Raw genomic sequence first — 23,631 nt, forward strand, 5'->3', positions numbered from 1 at the left:
TCTGCTTGCAGCTGCACTAGTGTTTATGCAATGTACTGTACAATGGAGGCACTTCTTTAGAAAACGCTGCTCTTTAACTAATGGACTCTAAATGCAGTCTCTCTTAACTCTACACAATGAACTAATGTTAGAAGTGCACAGATATGCATTGTCTGTGTATGTGTGCTTTTTGGTTAGCGGGAATTCTCATCTGTGTAGCATAACAAATAATGATTTCTTGTAGTAAGGCAAATCTTTTAGTTGCTTTATTCTAATGAGCTCTCAAATATGCAAAGAAACAAAGTGCAAATATTGGGTCAGTGAGATGATACTGTTATTCCGGAGAGTGGCTGATAAACTAATTCATCACTGAATCTGACAGGATTTACATACCGCTACTCCATATGCTACAGTGAGTGAGAGAAGGGGCCAGAGATGTGGCATATCGGTTGATGGGAAATGCAGGTTTGAATCTGACCTGCGACGTATCCCGTTTCCATCGCCAATGTCAATAAAACTAGGGCTGGGTATCGAGTTTGATACTTTTTAGTTACCCTCGATACTATCGAGTATCGAAACATGTCTTGTTTTTCTGTAACAAATTTCGATACCTGAGGGGTTCATCTCGTCAACGTCAGTGAAACAATAAGCATGCAACGTGATTGGATATGCTGGAAAAACGCTAGTTTACGCAGTTGCCCAGAGACGTGGCTTGTCGCACGTGAGGCTGTAGTGTGTGTGTGTAAGTGTAAGCGTCCTAACCCAGATAGATAGAAAATATGTGGAAAAGAATCAGAAGTGTACCTACCTATGAACCAGACTTGCCAGAAGCACGCGATGCAATATTTTCGACAAGATAATTGCTGCCAAGACAGGCAACACGATAAATCTGATAAGGCACTTAAACGCGCATAGAAGACACTTGAGAGTCGAAAGTTTATCCGTCTTCGACTGCAAGAGCTGGAGCGCGTCACAAATAAACCGAAACTCAGCGTATAGGATACTTGCCTCACAGACATGAGAAATAGGCCTATACATGGTCAAAATATGTCTACTTTTAAACGGAACAATTAGAAATATATAGTTTATGTAATCCATATAGGCGTGCGCGTGTTCACTACTGCAGGAATGACGAGTCAGCATCGCCATAATCATCTTTGCAGCTAACACACTCAGAAAACACTTGTTTATTAATTAACAATTAAAATATCTCCTTGCTGTTTTTTCCCGACACATCCATAATCATTAGGCTACTTTTGCCAGTGCTTTGCGGCAAGCTTTATGTGTGCTGAGCGTGAGGCATATATCCCGCACCCCAGTAGCCTATATTTAATTCACATTATTGTATAGCATTTTTCACAACACATATCGTTTCTAAGCAGCTTTACAGAAAATGCATGCGTCTAAATTTCAATTTAGAGTGATCTGTTATCAGATGTGACTGTGTGTAATGCATTTCAATTCATTTTCATTCAGTTTCATTGTTAAACAATGCATTAAGTTAAAGCAGAAACACTGAGCTCATTGAAGTAAAGAATACATGTTGTTAAATGATTAAGAAACTTTAGCATTGGTGCTTTTTTACAGACTCCAAATATGAGTGTAAAAAAGTCAACAAGCTGAAAAAAGTTTTTTTTAGGTAATGTAATATTGTTAAAACGGATTTCATAAAATTGGTTTCGATAAAAGTATCGTTCAGGAACCGGTATCGAAGTTAAGGTATCGTATCGATATTGGTATTGAAAATGTTGATACGATACCCAGCCCTATATAAAACTAACCTAAAGACAAAGAGAGGGTTCTAAAAATAAAATACAGAGACAAAGGGGTCTAGTGTGACATTGCGCTAGTGAGAATGAAGCCCTGCTGTTTGCCTTCCCAGGAATCTTTTTAGCACAACTGTTCTCTGATAGCCTGTGGCCTGACTGGGTGGTTAGTGACGGCCTAGCTCTCTTCCCATGTGTGCTCTGAAGCAGGCTAGCAGCTAAGCCACTGACAGACAGATGATTGGCAAAGAGGGAGAGGGGGGTGGCCGAGTGAGAGATAAGACCCCGGGTGTCAGAGATGCTGGCCAAGTATGGCCACAGAGCAGCTGAGATACCAGGCCCCGAGTACTATTTCACCTGGATCAGCAGAGAGAGAAAGCTGGCAACAAGCAGAACTTTATGCACTTACGGGTGTAGTACAACCAAAGAGTTTGAGAACACAGTGACATGACATAGTACACTTGGCGAAATCAATCAATGTATAGAGTGACCTCAATTTCTAGCCTCTCTGACTTAAATACTCCACTAAAATGAACATTAAAACCAGAAAAATTTACATTCAACCAATTTCAACATTAGCCAGAGACCGTATTTCTAGACTGACCCATATCACTACATTCGTAAAACACTTTACCGAGAAAAAGTGACATGTACATCTTATTGTCCTGTGTACTTTGCTGCGTTTTAACTGCTCAGACTTTTACTAAGGGAGTGGCGTCATGTTTTCCCTCACCGTAAAATGCCAGCACTAGAGGGAGGGTGATGTCATGCCTGTAAAACTGATACCTCCCTGTCCTGGCTTCCACTTCTTTCTCCTTACATGGCAGAGGTCAACTACTTCATATCAGCTCCCAAACGAATGAGCCTCTCAGCCCGAATCCATCTCGCCATGTTTTCTCTGCTTTAATACGTTTTCGTGGTATTGGTATGGCAAGCCGATTGATAAATAGACAGACGCTGCTGACCTGTGAACGTTAATCTAATCAATGTGCAAAATCAATGAAAGGGGAAACCTAATAAAACATGCACAAGCTACAAAGATATATGGTTAACAATTCACAATATTCGGTTTCGCCTCAGAATGGGGTACAAGACTATTGAGAGAAATTCTCAACTACAGCCAAAGCAACTCTGAAATTCTCAGATAATGTTCTAAGCCAAGTCATGACATATTGGTTTTAAATCATAAGGATCTGCAATGAAAAGTGCCGAATTCAACTTAACTGAATGGTCCTTATGGAGAGAAAGCAGGCTGATGTTTATCTGAAGCTTGAGATTGTTTCCATCCGGCAACAGAATAAAAATCAAGATGGAAGAGGACCCTGCTATAGTCGAATTCTTCAGCTGAACACCAGTAAAATAAAAGACCCATTGAAATAGCGTTGTGTTGAATATGGATCTAAAAGCATGGGCAATTTCCCTCTCAGCACAGTTAAGACAAAGAGCTCCATTTACATCCAGGATGGAGCTTTTTACATGGACATCCTGCTATCAGTCCTTCTACAGACAGTGGAAAGATGGAAAATATTCCAGGTGGCCTTGACAAATCACTGGAGCCATATATTACTGAAATTACGTCTTTGCAAATTCAGGGGATTAGGGTAATTTAAAACTCCCTCACAGATAGATGAGACAGTGTGCCAAAAGCATATCGGCAGGGTTCACAGCCAGATCGGACATGTGTTTAGGGTTAGGGAGGAATCACGCCGTACAAAAGACAGCAATTTAGCGTTTTATAATCTGAACAGATCTGCCTGTCATTACAATGATATAAATGCCTAATCACCAGCATGGGTTCCTCAATGTTTTCTTTCTTCTCACAGTAGCTCGTGGTCAGAATAGGTCAGTCCTAAACTTAAGTAAAAGAGTAAACTAACATAAAAAAACAAAGTAGGAAAGTCAATAACCAATAACAATTTACAGTATGGCCTTCTGATTGCCATGTATCATATTTTACAACCTTTTGCAGCCACAAACTCACCACATCTCTCCAACAACTGGGAAAAACACGGATGAGGGCCCCTTTTCTTCCTGTTTGTAGAGCACAGCTGCATTATTTCCTACTGTGCCACAGGTTCTGACTTGACTTGAACCGCAACAATGCACATTCATGATTAACTGATACAGTGTGACAAATTAAAACAACATTCTTTTGGGATGATCTTTTTCCATCAGTAATTAATCATAGTTGTATTTCCTTCACAAGTGAATGAATTACTCTAACTAGAATTATCTTTTTATCATTCTGTAAAGTTCAAGAGAGTTTAAAGAGAGAACTGCATTTCTGGCAATATGGAAAGTCTTGTTAAAAAAAAGACACACCCAGGACAAGTAGATGTTTTTGCTATTATGATTTACATGCCAAACATGCTTTCAGTTCACAGTTCACATAGGGCTGGGCAATTTATCGAACTTTCACAATTTATTCACAATGCTTTTCCTGGCACTATAAAATTAAGCAACATTGTAAACATTGTGATGATTTTAATGAACCTTTTATTTAGCCTCTGATGTCAAATGCATTCGAGTTATATTAATGTGCCAAAGAAATAGTCTCTGTGACAGACTGTGACTAATTTTTTTGTTTTACCAAAAAAGTATGTTGATAATTATTGTTGTTTATGATTATGTATTGTTATATTGTTGAAAAAATAATTAAAGTTTTTAAATAAACTAATTTTAAATAAATTACTTTTTCACAATTATTGAACATTTTGATAAATATGCCTTGTTTATATTATCTAAATTGTATGTGTAACTAAATGCACTGAATTTGACTTTGCATTAGACATTTAATATCTAATTTGTGACAGACAGATAGACAGATGAGATAATATCATTAATATACTATACTACAATATAATACAGCGATTTTGAGTTTGTGTTTTTCCATCACTGATTGTGAAGGAAGTAAAAAAATTGGTGGTGTTGTATCTTGCACTTAAGAAGAGCTTGTCTTAGAGCTGAAAGCATAACAGGCACACATTGCATACAACACTAATGAATGACAGACGATGTGTCATTATTCGAAAACAGTTCCTTAAAACTACAAACACAGTGATGATAGAAAGCAATAATGTGGCATGAAAACAACATCACATTCAAAAACCATCTACTATGATATAGGAGAAAAACAACAAGCCAGAAGGCATGTTGCCTAAAAACGATACAAGCGCGGCATTATGGTTCCACTGAGACATGTTTCTCTCTTAAGGTGCATCCACAATAACATCCAATGCTGATATCCTAAGCACAGGGAGCAACACACGGCTGCAGTTTGAAGCACATATCAGTGCCCACAGAGCAGTAATGAGAGAACACAGGTGCAGAATGCATCACTCCTCCGAGCCATCAGCAGTGCCTGTCACTACCACACGTTCACACAAGCCCACCTCAGAAGCCACACTTGCTTGAGCGCACCCTCGGTGACATCACGTGACGCATGGAGGGCTGAGAGAGAGGACTTTCACAAGCTTTTAAACGCTTTTCTTTCCCATATGCTCAGTCTCACCTTCAAAAGTAATTTTGCTAGAGGACATTTTACCTAAACAAAATTAGTATTAATCAAGCAAAAGTGTGCAAAGTATTTCCAATGAATAATTATAATTGGGAAATTGAAAATTATCTACTCAGAGACAACTGAGACAAGTGTGGAACTTTAACTTTCTGGCCCATGCAGCAAAGAAAAAAAAAGTTATTGAAATTCGAAATTCCACTAAACTTAATTGAAAAATGAAAAAACACGTCGTTCCTGATATATACACAGAAACACACAAACATATATTTACATACTTTTTGGGCACCTTGTTATACAAAGAATATTGTAATCATAAAAGAGTATTTACAACGCATAAACAATTTATATACACCATTCAAAAGATTGAGGTTGGTACGATTCTTATTGTTTATATTGTTTTTTATTGTTTATATTGTTTTTTATTGTCTTTAATGCTCACCAAGGCTGCATTTATTTGATCAAAATACAGCAAAACAGTAATATTGTGAAATATTATTCAGAAATCATCCCAAACTTTTGAACAGTAGTGTTGAATAAATAAATCAAATACAACTGATTTTCCTACAAAACTAAAACAATTATATAATAATAACCTATTGTTTTACTTTATGGCCAAAGCCTCAAACATTTGGTTTCTCTGAAAATCCCAGGATGTGATTTTTATACACCACACATTTGAAATATGGGTTCTCTGCGATATTCATAAAAAAATGTCCCCAACAGAGGACAAAAATGATTTGCTGGGTCCCAGGAGGATAAAGAGGCACTCTGATGACAAGTGCAACAACAGATAAAAGACATAATCCTGATCACAGTGACACTTCAAGATAAACCGGCACTCATAGGAGTTCATAATGAAGCTTGTGTCAAGGCTAATCGCTGACCCACAAAATGAGATAATCTACGGTAAGTTACCCTCCATGGACTACACGGATTAGTGTTCAGCACTTGAGGGGTTTTGTTTTGTTTTGGTTTGGTGTCGAGTAACATGGGACTTCTGTCTATGCTGCCCTTTTAACCCTGAGAGGGCGGCGTGGTGGCAGGGAGAGGAGGCAGAGAGGAAGAGGATCAGTAGAGAAAGAGGATTAGCAGCTTTGGGCTGCTCTGGCTTCAGTCTCACACCCGTGATGCCGAGGACCCAGCCATGGCCTAGAGCCGAGGGGACACCTAAAACCAGGTGCTCGCGCAAGACCGCGTCTTCGGGAAGGGCGAATGAGACTGGAAAGAGGTTGACGATCCTTAAGCCGCTCTCTACTGTTCAGCAGCACATGTGCTGAGTGGACCGTATGGCGTGGCTTAACACCAGAGGTCAAAGCCAAGGGCAGGGCAGTTGAAAGGTCAACATTAAGTGTTTCTTTAGACAACGCAGGCGTAGACTTCCGATCGTGCAGCAGTAAAGAAGTAGATCATTCACAACAGATGGCATTTGCTTTCAAAATGCTGTTACATCGAACAAGTGTGGTCAGACAACACTGGGTTTCATTGGTTAAGTTGTGTCTTTATGCAGGGAAGGTCCAAATTGTAAATTTTCAATTTCAACCTAGCAACACAATGTTCCCTGGAAACTTTGCCCACTCAGTTAAATGCTTACTGTATTAAAAATGGTATTGATATTGTTTAAATAGATATTTGATACAGTTTGGCTATGGCACTCTGGGACTACAGAGTCTCCATTAAACTTCAGATGGACAGGCATTAATATTTAATATCCTGTAATGAATGTTAGAAGTTAAATGGAGATTATTGACAAATTGAATAAAGTTCTTGTACATTTACAACAGGTTTAAAACTACAAAGATGGAAGTATTTGTGTTCACAAACATTTTGGTTGGGTAACACTGACTACATATCACACCATTCTTGCCTAAATTCAGTTCTTGATGACCCAGACAGACCCGAAGGCTTTTCTAGGGAGTGACAAATAGAGAAACAGGAATACATTCAGCTGACGTGTGTCTAGCCAGATAATTCTCAGTTGTAAGTCCCTCTCACATGCTCTTATTTAATTATACTTTTGTGCATGATTTTTTGCCCCAGCCATTCTGCAACCCTGGCTATACACTTTAAATACGATTTAACCTATATTAACTCTGAAATCTTATCCACATGTCAGAAAGTGAGCTGTATTTTCATGTGGTGAGGACGCCTGTGCCAACTTGGATGCTAATCCTCAAGCCAATGGTTTGGAAATCATCATCACTACATATTAAGAAGCTGCCTAATAAAGCTAAAACTGAGGAGCCTAAGAACCTGATAGATGGTTTTATTTGGCAAGTGAAATGGAAACCTATTTACAGCTTGCAACAGACGCAGTTGTGTGTGCATGCAAGTTAAATGAGGAGCTAATATTTTGATACACGTCCTAAATTATGGTTTTTCTGTTTGCCTAACATGTTCCCCATATCCTCTGGTAACATATTTAGAATCAAAAGTGTGGCAATGTGGAGTGGTGGTGGGGATAGAAGGCAGCCAAAGGTTTCTGGTTTTGGAGCTGCTACTTATGGGGTGACCCCGCTGGGACATCGTACATTCCACAGGGTTAGAGAGCTGATCCAAACACCACAGATAATAGAGAGGGAAGTCAGCGCAGACTAAAATCAACTGAATATATGCATGTGGATGCATATTCATAACTCTGCCCTTTATGGTGATAAAAGCAGCCAATTTATACACCTTTTATTGAACAAAAAAAAATCCTTCGAGATGTTCCCAGAGGAGGGAAAAAGGTCTGCATTGCCCACACAAGCAAACTATGGCTCAAACATTATCTGCTGGGCTCAAGATTCTGCATCCTGCCTCCAGGTCTCACGGGAGAATGCTGGAATCTCCAGCTCAATGATAGGGTTCCAATAAACAATGAATCACGCTGCTCTGAGCAAGCGTGAAAGAGAGCCGTTGCATAAAAAGAAAACCGAGCGTGATTTAATGGACATGGTGCAGAAGTATGGCACATTCCATAGGCCTGATCTGAAAAATATTTAGAACAGGACTGCTAAAGAGTCTTCACACTCTGGGAAAAAGAACGGGCCTGCGACAGGAGCGTTCGAACAAGTAATGAGCAAGACGCGTAAAATGCAATGACGTCCCCTGAAAACGTCCAGTAAGTATTGCACAAATGTGTTATTAAATATTTCATTGAGTGGTTTTGTTGTTACTTAATTTGGTTTAAATCGCGAATGGATGCAAAGATTAAACATTTCACTTAAGATCCTTAAGCTCAATTGACAATATAGTTTAAAAAGCAGTATTTTTATTTTACAAAACATACATATTTAACAGAATTCCACAATCTTGGTCTCAAAATAATAAACTGCATCACATTTTCAGCAGCAAATAATAAATGAATAAATCTCTCTTCTTTTTTCTTCTTCTTTTTTTTAAATGTAAAGACTAACAAAATTACATACCAGTTCCCTTGTTCTGAAAAGTTCCAGCCTCTGCTTGTTAAATAACATTTGTGGCTAACTTTGAGACTGAACAATGCATCCTTTGCCAGATCCAGCGGACGCAAATACGACACTTAAGAACAGGGTGTTTCACTTTAAATTCAGCTAACGTGAAATTAACCTTCAAATTAAACGCTACAACTTCTGCAATGCCAATGAAACTCCTATTTGAAACAAGACCAACAACTTGTTTTCAACTGAGTTTCACCATATAAATCTTATTGTGCATGTAGAGTATATGGCAGGCAATCAACATTTGATGTCAACTGACCATATGGCACTGTATCATGGTTACCTCATTAGATTTAATACATAAAAGTGAGGCTCTGTGTAATTAAAACAGATGCAGCATTGTTTGACAGGAAGAGAAGAAGAGCTGGGCTTACCCTAACAAACGAAGCAGCACAATCCTCAGCCCTGGAACCAAAATATCCAGCTCAAGTCTTATTTACGTTCTTTCCTCCTTTGCTTTCAATGCTTCTCTCTACTTGGAGCTTCCTGGTGCTTTCTCCTCCTCGGGTAAAATGCCCTGTTCGAGGGGGAAGGGAAGAGAGGAAAAGTGTTTCGCTCAGTGATTCAGAAGCATGGTGTAAACGCCAGCCTTCTCTTTCTGACAACCAGCGTTAATTGCAGATCAGACTCGCCCACACACTCCAGACTCTCTCTATTCGCTCTCTCCTGGAAGGAGCTGAGAGCAGGCTGTGAGATTGGAGTGCTATGAACAGCACAGTGGGAGATGCTCTAACCCCCACCCTGGGCAACACCAATCACCACCTCTGGAGCTCAACTTCACCACGGCTGACTTTCTTTCACAAGAACAGGACAGGCATGGACTGACGCCCATGGGACGATGCATACTGACAGAAGAGGTACAAGTGCACCATATAGCATACGCTATAAATTTGATGCATTAATCCAGATGAAGTGTAAACTACAGTCTACAGCAAGCCTATGGGAGAAATATTAAGAAGTGGCCCTGAGAAAACTTCTACAGCCCAAGTGCGCTCTGATCTCAAGCTGTAAGACACAAGAAGTCACATTTCAGAATGTATTTAACCATGGTCCAGTGCTGTTGAGTCTAACCTGGAAATCATATTAGATACTGATTGCATGGACTTTATTCAACTACATTAGCAGAAACTGGAGTCGAAAAGAGAAGTGATTTATATACAATTAATGTACAAAAGAAAACAACCCAATAAAATATCAGAAATAGAAGCTTCATATAAAAAATACCCCCTGGTGTATCAGTATCTAGTGATAAAAAAACAAACAAAACATATTAAACAAAAGACACTTTATTAACAGAGCACAGCAGGACACCAATTTCAAGTGTGATGTTGTGCTTTATCGGATTTATAGAGGGGCATGTCGGGTGAACAGCAATCAGAATATTAAAAGAATTTCTTCGCTAACTAATTCATTGTCAAGTGTGTAAACAAAAAGCTATTGAATTTCAGTGTGATGTTTTCAGAGCTGAATTTGCACCCATGTTTAGTTTGGGCTTATTAAACTATAATGAAGTCGCACAGAAGGCCAGATGAAAAAAGTGCGATGGTATATTATACACTTGACTGGGATATTAAATCTTTACTATGCACCTCAGATGAAAACGAGGGCAGCATAACACATTTATTCAAACCATATTTTAACATGGTTAGCAACAAAACTTTTTCAATGCCTGTTATCCGTACTGTTAATGGGCTAATCAAACAATAACCAATTCTGATAACCAACACCAAGGCTGAATAAATCTCTGTCCATCACAAATACATACTTTATATATGATTATAGTATTATGTCAAGCTTCTGTATGACTTTATATTAGATGTTTTAACTAATATGTACTTACATATACAGTATATACACAATACTTGTTTTTTATTAAATGAATTACAGATGTGCGTGCAACATAATATGTGTATGTGTACAGTATAAAATCACAAAAATGTAAACGATACATACATATCAAATTATTAATTTAAATGTTAGTACATAGTAGTTAAAGTCCAAAGCTTGATTTTCTTTTTATTATTATTAAATTCTTATTTACTTATGTTATACCTGGACACATCAAATAAATGTGCTCCAGCCCAAATCACAAACATGCACAAGAAAGTACCATTGTTTTTTTGTTTTTTTGTCTAGAAGGCTATACCATCTCTCTGAGCAGCTTGAAATATTGAACTAACCAATAAACTTATTTGTTGGGCATTGACCACTGAGGCTTTTTAGCCTCTTAAAAGCCAAACAATCAGAGGGACAGACAAACATTCTTCCTAAGGTCATTTTCATGATGATATACCGTAACCTGATTGCCTGCCTCGTGTGGCTCGTAATTACAATGCTTGTCAGACACAAGCACTGAGCAACCCTAGGAACACAGCCTCATTTAGCCTTTGGACTACAGGTCAAGACAACACGGCTTACTTTTGTATTAGTTTGGTCAATTTTATATCTTTATCAATGTGAAATATTTATAATTGATACACCTAAAACATTTGTGAAGGTCAAAATTACATGTCATCTCGTCATCTCGTAATGTTGTGTTTAAGGCAAGTCTAATACACTTTACTGATAACTAAATGGCAGGCTACAGGGCATGTGTAATCTTACAAGCACAACACTCTCTGGTGATTTGGCTGTTCCCTCACTGTGCATGTCAAAGTCAGCAGCTCTTGCAGAAAATACACAAAACATGCCATTTTTTATAACTAATAAAAAGGGAATTACCCAATTGTCGATTAGTGGCAATACAAGCTCAAAATAAAATAAATAAAATTGAAATTATATTTAATTGAATAACTTTCCATCAGTATGGCCTTGCAAATGAGTCACAATCATGTACCACACAATAGCTAGACCTCTCACTAGTTTGTAACAAGACATTGTGACCTCATGAATAACATTAAATCACAAGTTAAATTAATATGCTATTATAAAATAATTGATGGCATCAATTTACACTTGTCTCAGTTTATTCACTAACATACAGTATGTACAGAGAGTCTCCAATAAACCCTGCGACGCTTCACCAATATGACACTTCGTGCTGTTCCTATAGTTTCAACTATCCAAAGCTCTGCAAGAGACCAGCACCATCTAGATTTCAGACAGAAAAGTATTTACAACGACTTCCAAAGGTATGCATAACAAAAGATCAATAACTTTTTATAATATTCATAAAGTTGTCGGGCGTTGTTAAGATGGCTATACGGGGGTTATGTCTTACATTTAAACCCTGTTGACTGTGCGTGTTAGAATGTCTTAAAATCTAAAACAATTGAATTATCACAAATTATATTGTCTAAAGTACGGCATATAAGTATATTTAGTGGTCTGTGCTAGTTTGGGTGCTTTAAACAACCTTTACTTTCAAAAAGCCAGCTAGAATGGAATAAATTGACTATTTGACGTGCAACTTTAACCAGTTGCAGATACGTTAGGAGACAAAAACAAAGCCCAGAAACATTATGTCGCACGAGTTCTGAAGTTGAACTTGCCCGGTTTTGAAGTTCTGAATCTCTGCAGGTGACCCTCTTCAACCAGTGATATTCAGAAGCGAAAGCTTAACGGTTGTCAAACTACAATATCCACACAAAACTCTGCTCTTACAGTAAAAAAAAAATAACTTAAAATCCGCTGGCTTAAAATTCCTGACTAATATCTTCAATTTTGAATCGCCCCTCCAGAAATATTTAACACAGCCCGGAAAATGATGCGAGACTAGAGCGCAACTATGCCAAGTGTCAAAGTGGACTGAACCCAAAACCACGCACGAGCTCTTCACAGAGAATTACGAGCACGAAAAATATTGTTGTCCTTTAATCAGGTGCTCGCAACTCGGCATCAAATTCTTCCAGGCGTGTTGCCGACCCCTAGACACACATGACAAACATGTTTAGCTTCCCAAACGAATTGTAACGCGTTTAATTTGTGCTCATCCATTCTCACTCCACGACTCCCTCCTCTTTCTATCTCGCTCTCTGACTGCTGTCTAACATTGTTGCTATTTTTGCGACTCACCTTTTTTTCTTCGCGGTCCCCCTCGCTGTATATAGATACTGTGTATCAGTGACTCCCGTGGATACACTGTGACATAAATGTATTTTCAGTCACATTGACACACGGCTTCTATTTTCGGGAGCTGGGCTGACAAACTCAGAAGAAGCAGCAGTCGCTCTTGTCACAACACAAGCTCCTCCCCCAATATGACGAACACTAGACTAGACGGAGGCAACCTCCTACGGCAAGCCGTTTTAACATACATTCCTTTTAGAACTAAAAAGGTTAAATAGTGAGGTTCCTATCCTTTATAGGCCAAATTGTGCTTATTAATTCTCTCTACTTAATTATTAACAAGCTCAAGTTAGAACTGATTCCAGCTCTTGTAGGCCTACTTAAATAGATACTACCTATTTTTGATACATTAGTAGGCCTATACATCCCAATTGTTACTAGTCAATTTCTTCCCTCATGATTTACAATATAGTATTTTAATTAGGCTTTGTTTTATATAATGACTAGGCCTACTTTATAGCTTGATTAAAAGTCTTAAATATATTATAAATCACTATTATCAGACATGCATAGGCTATTAGTGTCTAATCTATAATACTAATGTTTATTTTACTAGTAGGCTACTAAGAAAACTGGAATACTAGTAGGCCTATTGGAATAGTCCTAACTAAAATATAAGTAGTAGCTCCTAAAGAAGTTACAAGTAAAACTTAAAAAAGTTTAAAAAAATACACAGGCTACTAGCAAAGACTAGACTATAGAAAGAAGGTTCACTTCTATAGACCTTGTGTAGCCCCACCCCTTTTCATGAGCTGCGCTCATTGTGTTCTGTCTTCTGGTTTGTATTTACTAGCCTGGTCCCACCAGACTCTTGTACATTTCATTTGTACATAGAGTCTGGCACCGCTCCATTGACAAGCGTCAGAGAATGTCTAATAAGGGGAGAATTGGCACTGTCTGGTTACTTCCGGTTTCTGGACTGGCTGCAGTAAGACGACTCTGTCCATGTGGGGGCGCTCGAATGGATGGGAGTCTGTGGGGTTTCACCCCCAGAAATCCACTTTTCTCATGATGTAATTTTTTGTCAAATAATTTGAAAGTTGCATTCAAAAGGGGGGGGGACGACTAAGATAATGCACTCAGCTGAAAATTGCATTTTTAAGTGAACTTATCTGTTCTAAAAATCTGTTAAAAAATGTGATGACGTCACATAATAGCAGAATGCTAGCGTGTTCCGGCCAACAACGACCTAACCTGTAAGAAATCGAAAGGACATAAGTACTCGTTCATTCGACTTTTGGTCTATAATCTATATTGAACTTGCGGAATCAACAATAAAATCTACGTTGATTCAACGACAATCAGGAGAAAGGGATACATTTAGCCGTCTAGCTCCATAGACTCCCATTCATTCTGCACTCCCCCGCGATCACCTCCAGTGGAATTCTAATGGAACTGCAACCAAGATGATATACAACGGGGCTAATAGGAAGTACCAAGACTCTCCATAGACGGACTCAGCAAGCGTTAACTTCCTTGTAGGCGGGTACTCTATTGAAGTCTAAAACTATTGGATCTGCCCAGAGTCACTCTGGATCTGCCATAACCAATCGCTGACGTTTGGTCGTGACATATGTCATGTCAAACCCTATGGGGAGGAGGGCCACAACATCATGGCCGACAACAAAACTAAGCAAAGATTGTTCTTGCTCCGGCTTTAACCTCTTGATATTCGGCAGCGTTGCCACAGCGGACCAAATGGCTTCGCTCACATCTTTCTCCGCTGCCATTAGCCTACTGAACTACAACTCAAAATAACGCACAACATCAACGTCATCGTTCTCAGCCACTCCATCTGTTCGCTGATTGGCCCAGTAAAAAATTGACCAGAGAAAACCAAAGACTACAGCACAATCCCAGCAGACATAGTAGCCCACTGAAGGAAAATGAAAATTGAGTGGAAGAACGTAGGAGGGCAGAGCCAGGCTATGTATTTACACCACATGAAGGCAAAATCTTACACATTATGAATGAACCGCTCATTTTAAAATCTTCCTGGTACAATTGACATAAAACATGTCCAATAACAAATATTATCCACTTCAAATATTACAATGCTCATGATAACTTTCGTTAACTGCACAATAAGTAGCTAAATCCATTTCTCCAGCTAATTACACTTCACCAGCCATGCCATACAAATATGCAGAGCTACCACAAAAGCAGAAGTTCAAACACAACAATCTAAAGATGGCTGCCCGCTTCTCTTGTCTATTTTATGAATGGGAGAATCTGCAATGTGCAATATGGCGGAATGCATACAATCTTTTAAGTAGAAGAGCCACTAGTAAAACTAGTCACTATTCGATTATTTCGTAGTAATTAAATATACATAGTATACAATAGATTGTTGTTATTCTAAAGGAATAATTGATATCTTGGCTTGCCATAAAACGCCGCCTCCTCATCCTCCACCTCCTACTCTACTCGTCTCATCTCTAGTTTAAAAACAAATTTGAAAAAGTCAAGAACTCCGACTTAAGCTAAATGAAAACATCACGAAAAAACTCATACATTGTGTTTTTGTCAAAAGTTAAAGCGATAAACAAGTGAGCGCGCCAGTTAAGGAGAGAAGGAAAGGAGACTAGGCTACCGCCACACCATGACATCACCATGTTGAACAGTATGAGAAAGCGAGGAAACAACCCGAATAGTATGTTCATGTCATCGAATCGAGGAAGTGGTAGTTAAAGCACTGTCGCGCAAAAAAAAAAAGTTACAAAGTCAAAAAAAGAAGTCACTATTAGGCCACAGCAACGATTGTTGGTTGCTTTCTAAAAGCCCATTATGTGCCGAGCAATGTAATATTTAGTATGGTGGTTACTGGCACTACCTTAGATACGATTGACGTAAATTCTATAAAACAACAGTAACAATAGGGTCAGTACATTTGAAGTGACACGTTTCTCATCCAATCCGATCCCTCAGTGGCTTGTCACTGACCAATCAGATAAAAGAGGCTGGCTGCGTTTTACGTTACATGTGTCGGAGTCACGTGTAGTTGTAAGATCTGTGGAAGAGGTGTGGTGCTGAACATGAGTTGTTTTTACTGGGACTTGAAGGCAATTTGTTTTACCACCGTTTTGCCACATGTAAAATGGGACAGGCAGGGTATCAAATGGGTTACAATATGTTAAAACAATGCAACAACAAAAAAAAGAAAAATAGATAAAAAAATTACAATAATTAGTTTGGGCCCTTCATAAATGATTTACATTTATAAAACTCAGTTTGTTTTCCTTTGGAATCAGTGTTGTTACTAGTCCTATCTTATTACAGTGAGTCTTTTATAACTTTCTAATCCACAGCAGAGTTTGTCTTTGAGCTTCAAATTGAAGCTGACAAAAATAATGGATGTTAAAAAAATCAAAACTGGCAGATGAGTCATTATATATTTTAATTTCAATTACAATTTACTTTTTTTGCAAGCTACCATGTGTAAACAGATGTTTGCAGCATGAATATCATTTTTTAAGATAAAAAAGTATTGTCCTCGCTGAACAGATCAACCTTATGCTTGGTTTTTTTTAACACTGGTTATTATGTCACCATTACCATAAGTTAACCTAAAGTATGTGAATATTAATGCATATCAAATTAATTGAATTAAATTATATTTTAAAAACTACAAACTGTGCAATTTGACTTTTGCCTTATTGTCGTCATCAATTACATGCACAATGACAAAAAATCACAACCAGCATGACAAGTTTAACAGTCTCAAGTCAGACAAACACAGATGTCAATGTAAAAGTACTTCATTATAACAATTTCTTAAGAAAAAAACTATAAATTCAAATTCCTATGCCAGTGCTATCTGAAATAACTAAGCTACAATATAATATATAGCAACAGAATCCACAGCAAACTCGCGTAGTAAGTAATCCCTTGCAAATGGCTATGGATATTGATGAAATCCTTGATTATGGCCTCTGTGACTTCACATTTTTTCACATTCTATTTGAAGCCCTTTAAAGCTGGAGCGGTGCATAAAAATAGTCCCATCAGGGCTAGGCGCATACTCCGGATCCCCTGTGCAAACACCCATTGACACCAGAACCCTAACCACAATGAACACCAGCCACCTGTGATCAAGAGGTTTGCTAGAAAGAAACACATTTTGTTTTTCTTACATCTACTTTAGTGTTTAATCAGCTGTAACTGAACATTTTGTATAATAACCGTTAAGTAGTGAAAAGATTATAATGAAATGCAAAATTGATATGTTTAAAGCAATCAGTGTAAAAAAAATCAGTGTGGTGCAGGCAAAGCAGTAGACATTGACAAAATTGAACCAAAAATCCTCCTAGTTTCCTGTTTACAATTTCTGAAAATGTTATTCAAATAAAATGAAAGTGGTGCAATCCTGCAAAAAAAGGCCACAACCTGCAATGAAACGTTTGTTGAGCTTTTTTGATGACGTTGAGTGTAATTATTATGAATAAAATTCTTGAGACTGAGTAAAAATAACAGAAAATATTGCAGCAAGTTTAAATATATATAGGCTATATATACATATATATATATATAGCAGCATCATTTCTCTGCTTGCATTATCTATTACTTACCGATCACAAGCAGTCAAGTCATGTGTTAATATTTTGTATACAATACATCTGCCCCATTGCCCCTCCCCCTCTGTGTATCTCACCCGTTTCTTGAGATGATCGATTACCTTCACAGAACCTGCTGCCAAGGCCTTCCTCAGGTATCTTTCTCAGGTGTGCCACTCTTACTTTCTTAATTTCCCTTTTATTATTTAATTTTCTCTGTCTCTCTTTTCCTCTTTCTCTCTTGTGCTTTCTATCTCTCTTGCTTTCCTCAAAGCCAGACCAGCTGGCTTTGGACGGCTTTCTTCTTGCCCCTGTGAGGCCTGACTTCTCACTCTTGTTCCTGGGTCTTTCTGCCGGAAGGGAGCTGGGCGACAGAAGTTTGAAGGGTAGGATCCCAGATGGACGCTGACATGCTGGGCATGCGTGTATGTGACAGGGCTTGGCTCAGGGGAGTGGTGGACCAGCCGCAGCTGTCACTCACCAATACTGAGGGTGTTAGATGTGTTTTGTGTTCTTATTATTCTTAATAAAAGCGATGGGAGAACAACAATGCCTGACTGTTCACAAGAGATCAAAGATGGTTCGCTTTCTCATAATAAAGCCTTGCCAGTGCCACCACCAGTATTTCCAAGTATCATTTTAATTGCCAATAGAAGTCTAAATATACCAAATAGCAAAATTTCAAATGGCCATGGGTTCAACAAAATAAGCCAGCTGAAGCACTTCATATGTGCCTGCAAGGGCTGCCAGCTGAAGTTAAAATGTTGTATTGATAGGTCATAAAGACCCAAAGAATTGCACTAGGGTTTATAAAACACTCAAATAGAAGACAGCTGACATTTTCAGCATTGTACCAGACCACAAATAGCTCCAGACTGCTTAGATACTATGCCACCAATTAAATAAAGGATATTATAATAACGCTCATATAACAGACTATTAGAGCACAATGGTTACAGTTAGAGTTCTGAACTTTCTTCGAGTCTTTTTGAACAACACTCATTGGACTCAAACACACTGAAGGTTTGTTTTGACGCCAGATTCTTGATTAACACATCATTACAGTTAGATCTATATCCAGAACTAGACAAGCCAAACCACTTCAAATATCTCCCTCATTGTCCACAGTTCCCAACTTGTGCACAGAAATGGTTCCTCAAAGGTAGATTCTGGTATAATCTGACTTTCCAAAAATATTGGATTATTTTTAGAGTGTATTATGTATTAGTGTAAACGATGATTTCGATACAGTGGGTCAGGTAATGGTACAACTAATGAACTGAACCTTATGTAGTGTTTTTTTTTTTTTTTTTACATCCACGGACTTGGCGAAAATATCTTTACCACAGCAGGCAGAGCCTAAAGGTAGGATGACAAAATAGAGAGAGGAACTGGAATAGCGCAAAAGTATGGTACAGATTGAGTCTGTGCATTGGATAACTTTGCAGAGGCTCTAAAAATACCCTGTGTCTCACAGTCTGACTCTGTTCTCTCATTACCGCACGTAATTAACACTGAGCATGCCCTGCCAGTACTGAGCAGCGCACACAACTGCCACATGCTCATGCTTCTATGAAACATATCTAATCAAAACCTCAGAAGTTTTACTTTTTCAGAAGAACTATTTTTTTATTCTAATGTAACTAATACCTGAGCTTGTAATTATACAGCTGACATTCTCACAACTTTTTATTTTCCATGTTTTCCCCTACACCTGATAAAATCAGTAGGTTATTGTATCCTTCACATTATCTCGGTTTCAAGATTTACAGACAGCTGCTTCCAGAGACAATAAAAGCTCTTTAATTTGCACACCATTTATTGAAGTTACTGTACAGCACCATTTATAAGACAGAGCCATTTTGTACGAGCCATAGCGAGTTCATTAAAAATTGAGCAAGGTCAGAAATGAAACTGTTCCTCCCATTTTTCATTCAGTCCTTAATATCAAGAATCATTTAATTAATCTTGGAAAATGGCCTCAAATTAATTCACTTTGACACGTAGCTGTCGGGTAACATGACTAGAGATCTACTTGATAAACAAGATTGAAACTAAATCACATCAACAGAACTTATCTCTTGTTAAACTACAGTAAGGTTCCAGAGATTTTTATCCCCACAATGATCTATGAAGCTCAGAAGCAAATATCAGAAATTAGCTTAATAATGCAAAACTGTTCACTTACTGTAGAGTAGTTAAATGTAATAAAACAAAACAAAATGAGACCTAATAATGATATTTCTGCATAAACATGCTTTCAGCTGTTGTTATTTTTAGATTCAATCTAATCTCCAATATACAATACATAATAAATCATTTCTGTTTGCCTTGATGCAGCCTTCATGATAATGTTTTGGTCGGATGGCCTCTACTTGTTTTCAAGTGCCCTCTATCTAATCCAGTCTCTTATCAACCAAAATATTGAACAACTTGATTTAAAAAGAAAAACAAAAAGGGTAATAGGAACAATCAATATTCTTGTGCACTTTACAGGTCCTTAAGTTAGGATGGTAAAGGTAGACAACATAAAAAGCATTTGATCAATAAGGCCAAACACAGAACTAAAACACAGAAGCTTTTATCACTTCACAAAGACCTTGTACTAAAATCATTAACACAAGACCAGAAGAGATGTTCATTGAACACCTGACAGAATACTGTACATCCCTTACCGCTCAAACTCAATGCAAAAGTGATATGGCACTAAGAATAGATACTGCCATACGGGCGAGTTTAACCAAATTATTTACAAGGTGAAATTACAGTTATATGACCAAACACCCTGCTGAGGTAACCAATAGAAGTTTTTGTGTTAAATGTAAAGAATTTACAAGAACCATAATGTTGTAATAACATATACAAATAATAACAATTTAAAATAACTTTCTATTTATATTTTAAAATGTAATTTATTACTGTTATAGCAAAACTAAATTTTCGGCATCATTACTCCAGCCTTCAGTTTAACATGGCATTCTTTATTTGTTCCTTAAAAAATAAAATCTGATTTTGTTACCAATGTAATTTGCAATGCGTTACCCCAAACACTACAGGTCCTTCTCAAAAAATTAGCATATTGTGATAAAGTTCATTATTTTCCATAATGTAATGATAAAAATTAAACTTTCATATATTTCAGATTCATTGCACACCAACTGAAATATTTCAGGTCTTTTATTGTTTTAATACTGATGATTTTGGCATACAGCTCATGAAAACCCAAAATTCCTGTCTCAAAAAATTAGCATATTTCATCCGACCAATAAAAGAAGTGTTTTTAATGCAAAAAAAAAAGTCAACCTTCAAATAATTATGTTCAGTTATGCACTCAATAGTCAATACTTGGTCGGGAATCCTTTTGCAGAAATGACTGCTTCAATGCGGCGTGGCATGGAGGCAATCAGCCTGTGGCACTGCTGAGGTGTTATGGAGGCCCAGGATGCTTCGATAGTGGCCTTAAGCTCATCCAGAGTGTTGGGTCTTGCGTCTCTCAACTTTCTCTTCTCAATATCCCACAGATTCTCTATGGGGTTCAGGTCAGGAGAGTTGGCAGGCCAATTGAGCACAGTAATACCATGGTCAGTAAACCATTTACCAGTGGTTTTGGCACTGTGAGCAGGTGCTGAAAAATGAAATCTTCATCTCCATAAAGCTTTTTTTTTTTTTTTTTTTTTTTTTTTTTTTTTTTTCCTTTATTTATTTTTAAACAGGGACAATGCAAAATATACATTAACCTTAAGAGGAGAGATGCATTTTACCAGGTTATAGCACTTGTGCTAATTTTCACCTGTAGTCCCTGGGCAGGCTGATGTCAACAGATACACATATTAATAAAATCATTCCTCTCAAAAACAGCACAAAAAAACACAATAAAAGAAGAAGAAAAAGAGTCACACCCTTCATTCATTCTTCAACATTCATTTACAAATACCCTCTCACATACACGTCAATTACAATACATTATGCAAGCATGTTTGTTTTAAAAGAAGCCATTTTTTGGCCCGGTCTGAAAAAGTGCTAAAATGTACACATGTGGTCAGCTCCGTTGGCAACTGATTCCATTGTCTGATGGCCACACATGAGAAAGCTGAGCTGCCGAATGCTGTTTTACACTGAGGAATCCTACACTCGCCCCGGACAGTGGATCGAGTGACTCTAGTTGCAATTTCTGAGCTCAGTGAAATAAACCTTTTTAACGGAGGGCCTGCAGTACCATTTATTATCTTAAACAAAAGACAGATATTTGAATATATGACTGTATTTTCAAAACTTAAAATACTATGTTTTTTAAGAATATGACAATGATGAAACAACCTAGATTTCTTGTCATGAATCTTAAGAGATCTTTTGTACAATGATTCCAGGGACCTTAGTGCTGTTTTACATGCTTGTGACCAACTCGTCATGCAGTATCGAAAGTGCGGAATTATCATCGCATTCAGATATAAATTAGATGCATCTATGGTCAAAGAGTTCCTAATATATCTAAAATGTGCTATGTTCATTTTCAACGTGTTGGTTATCTTTTTAATATGTTTTTTAAAATTTAAATTTGGGTCAAGAATGACTCCTAAATATTTAATTTGGTCAACCCTTGAAATTTCCTGACCCTCAATAATAATTTTTGGTTCAGTTTTACATAGCGAGGACTTGCGGCGGTTTGTGAAAAACATAGAAACTGTTTTGTCAACATTCAAAGTTAAGTGAGATTTTTTTAGCCAAATGGAGATATTTTTCATTTCCTCAGTTAACTTTCGAGCAACATCCATAACAGTTTTGCCATGAATATACACCACTGTGTCATCAGCATACATTATCATTTTAGCATTAATACACACAGACGGAAAATCATTAATATAAAGAGAAAACAACAAGGGCCCTAATATAGAGCCCTGAGGCACACCCATAGTGCATGCTTGTAAGGGAGATGATACATTATTTATTGATACACACTGTTGCCTTGCACTAAGAAAAGATTTAATCCAATTTATTGTACTTATACTAATAGAGAAATGTGTTAATTTATCCATTAGTAGTTCATGGTTTACTGTATCGAAAGCCCTACGCAAGTCAAGAAAGATCGCCCCTACAACACCTCCACTATCCAAACTTGATTTTATTTCTTCTATTAAGTAGCAACATGCTGTCTCCGTTGAGTATCGTTTTCTGAAACCAAACTGGAGAGGATGTAATGCAGTATTGCAATCAAGATGTTCCACTAACTGTGCTGCAACTACTTTTTCAAAGACTTTGGAGATAGTAGGAAGAATGCTTATAGGTCGATAGTTAGAGACCTGGAGCTTGTCTCCTGACTTGTGTATAGGCTTTACTATAGCTGTTTTCAAAGATGTGGGGAAGATACTTTCATTTATAGACTGATTTATAACTTTAGTTAACACTGGAGTTAAAATTTCCTTGTGCTCTTTTAAAAACACAGAATCAATGGAAAAAATGTCTTTAGATTTACTATTATTTATGTGTGATATTACTTTCAAAACTGTCCTTTCATCTACATGAGACAATTTAAAGAATGACTCATCACAATTAAAGTTATATATACAAATTGGTTTCGGGAACATATCTGCCAGATCCCGCACCGAATTTAAAAAATAATCATTAAAATGTGTTGCCACCTCTATATTATCATTTTGAATAACTCCATTTATTTTAAGTTGTACATGATCACAATTTGTTTTTTCTTTACCAAGTAATTTGTCCATACTTTTCCAGAGAAGTTTACTATTGCCTTTTGCGTCTTTAATCATATTTAGATAGAAGTTTGCCTTGGCTTTTCGAAGCTGCGAGGTAACCTTGTTCCTTAGACTTTTATATACATAATGATCAGTGGTCAATTTTGATTTAAGAAAGGTTTTAAGTGCCAGGTCTCTCTGCTTCATTAGATCCCAGAGAGAGTTACCAAACCATGGCAATTTCTTTTTATTAGTTTTATTTCTCTTTAATTCTGTATATTTTGTAACGGTCTCCTGTAAAGTTAAGGTAATATTATTACATGTATACTCACAGCCTTTACTGTCAACTTTACACTCCCAATCAATTTCATTTAAATCATTCATCAGTGCAATTTGATTTCTCTTAGGAATATGAAGAATTTTATTTTGATTTTTTAATTGCTGTTTGTCCCTATTCCTGGATTTATTTATTTTTCTAGCAACTAGAGTAAGGTTGTGATCTGACAAACCTGTTATTAAATTATATGTTTTGGTAACCCTATCTGGTTTATTTGTAAATATGAGATCAATCAAAGTTTGAGTTTTTTTTGTTAGTCT

At 37.4% G+C, this 23,631-nt stretch overlaps 1 protein-coding gene across 50 annotated transcripts in view; it reads right to left on the reverse strand.

Moving 5' to 3' along the window:
• mef2aa (myocyte enhancer factor 2aa) overlaps window positions 1-17,829 on the reverse strand; it is a 104,397-nt gene extending 86,568 nt beyond the window's left edge. For 10 of the 50 annotated variants that reach the window (XM_077248742.1, XM_077248730.1, XM_077248754.1 and 7 more), the window contains exons 1-2: window positions 12,735-12,916; window positions 9,095-9,237 (exon numbers count right to left, since the gene is read on the reverse strand). The gene's annotated coding sequence lies outside the window, so the exon portion shown is untranslated. Of the gene's footprint in view, window positions 1-9,094; window positions 9,238-12,734; window positions 12,920-17,439 lie in introns of those variants that run through there. The other 40 variants (XM_077248756.1, XM_077248727.1, XM_077248753.1 and 37 more) reach the window with 18 other exon arrangements.
• Window positions 17,830-23,631: the final 5,802 nt, after the last annotated feature.

Source organism: Siphateles boraxobius, unplaced genomic scaffold, assembly GCF_051911475.1.
Source record: "Siphateles boraxobius isolate OS27281-9 unplaced genomic scaffold, OSU_SipBor_1 31, whole genome shotgun sequence".
Classification (NCBI taxonomy): domain Eukaryota; kingdom Metazoa; phylum Chordata; class Actinopteri; order Cypriniformes; family Leuciscidae; genus Siphateles; species Siphateles boraxobius.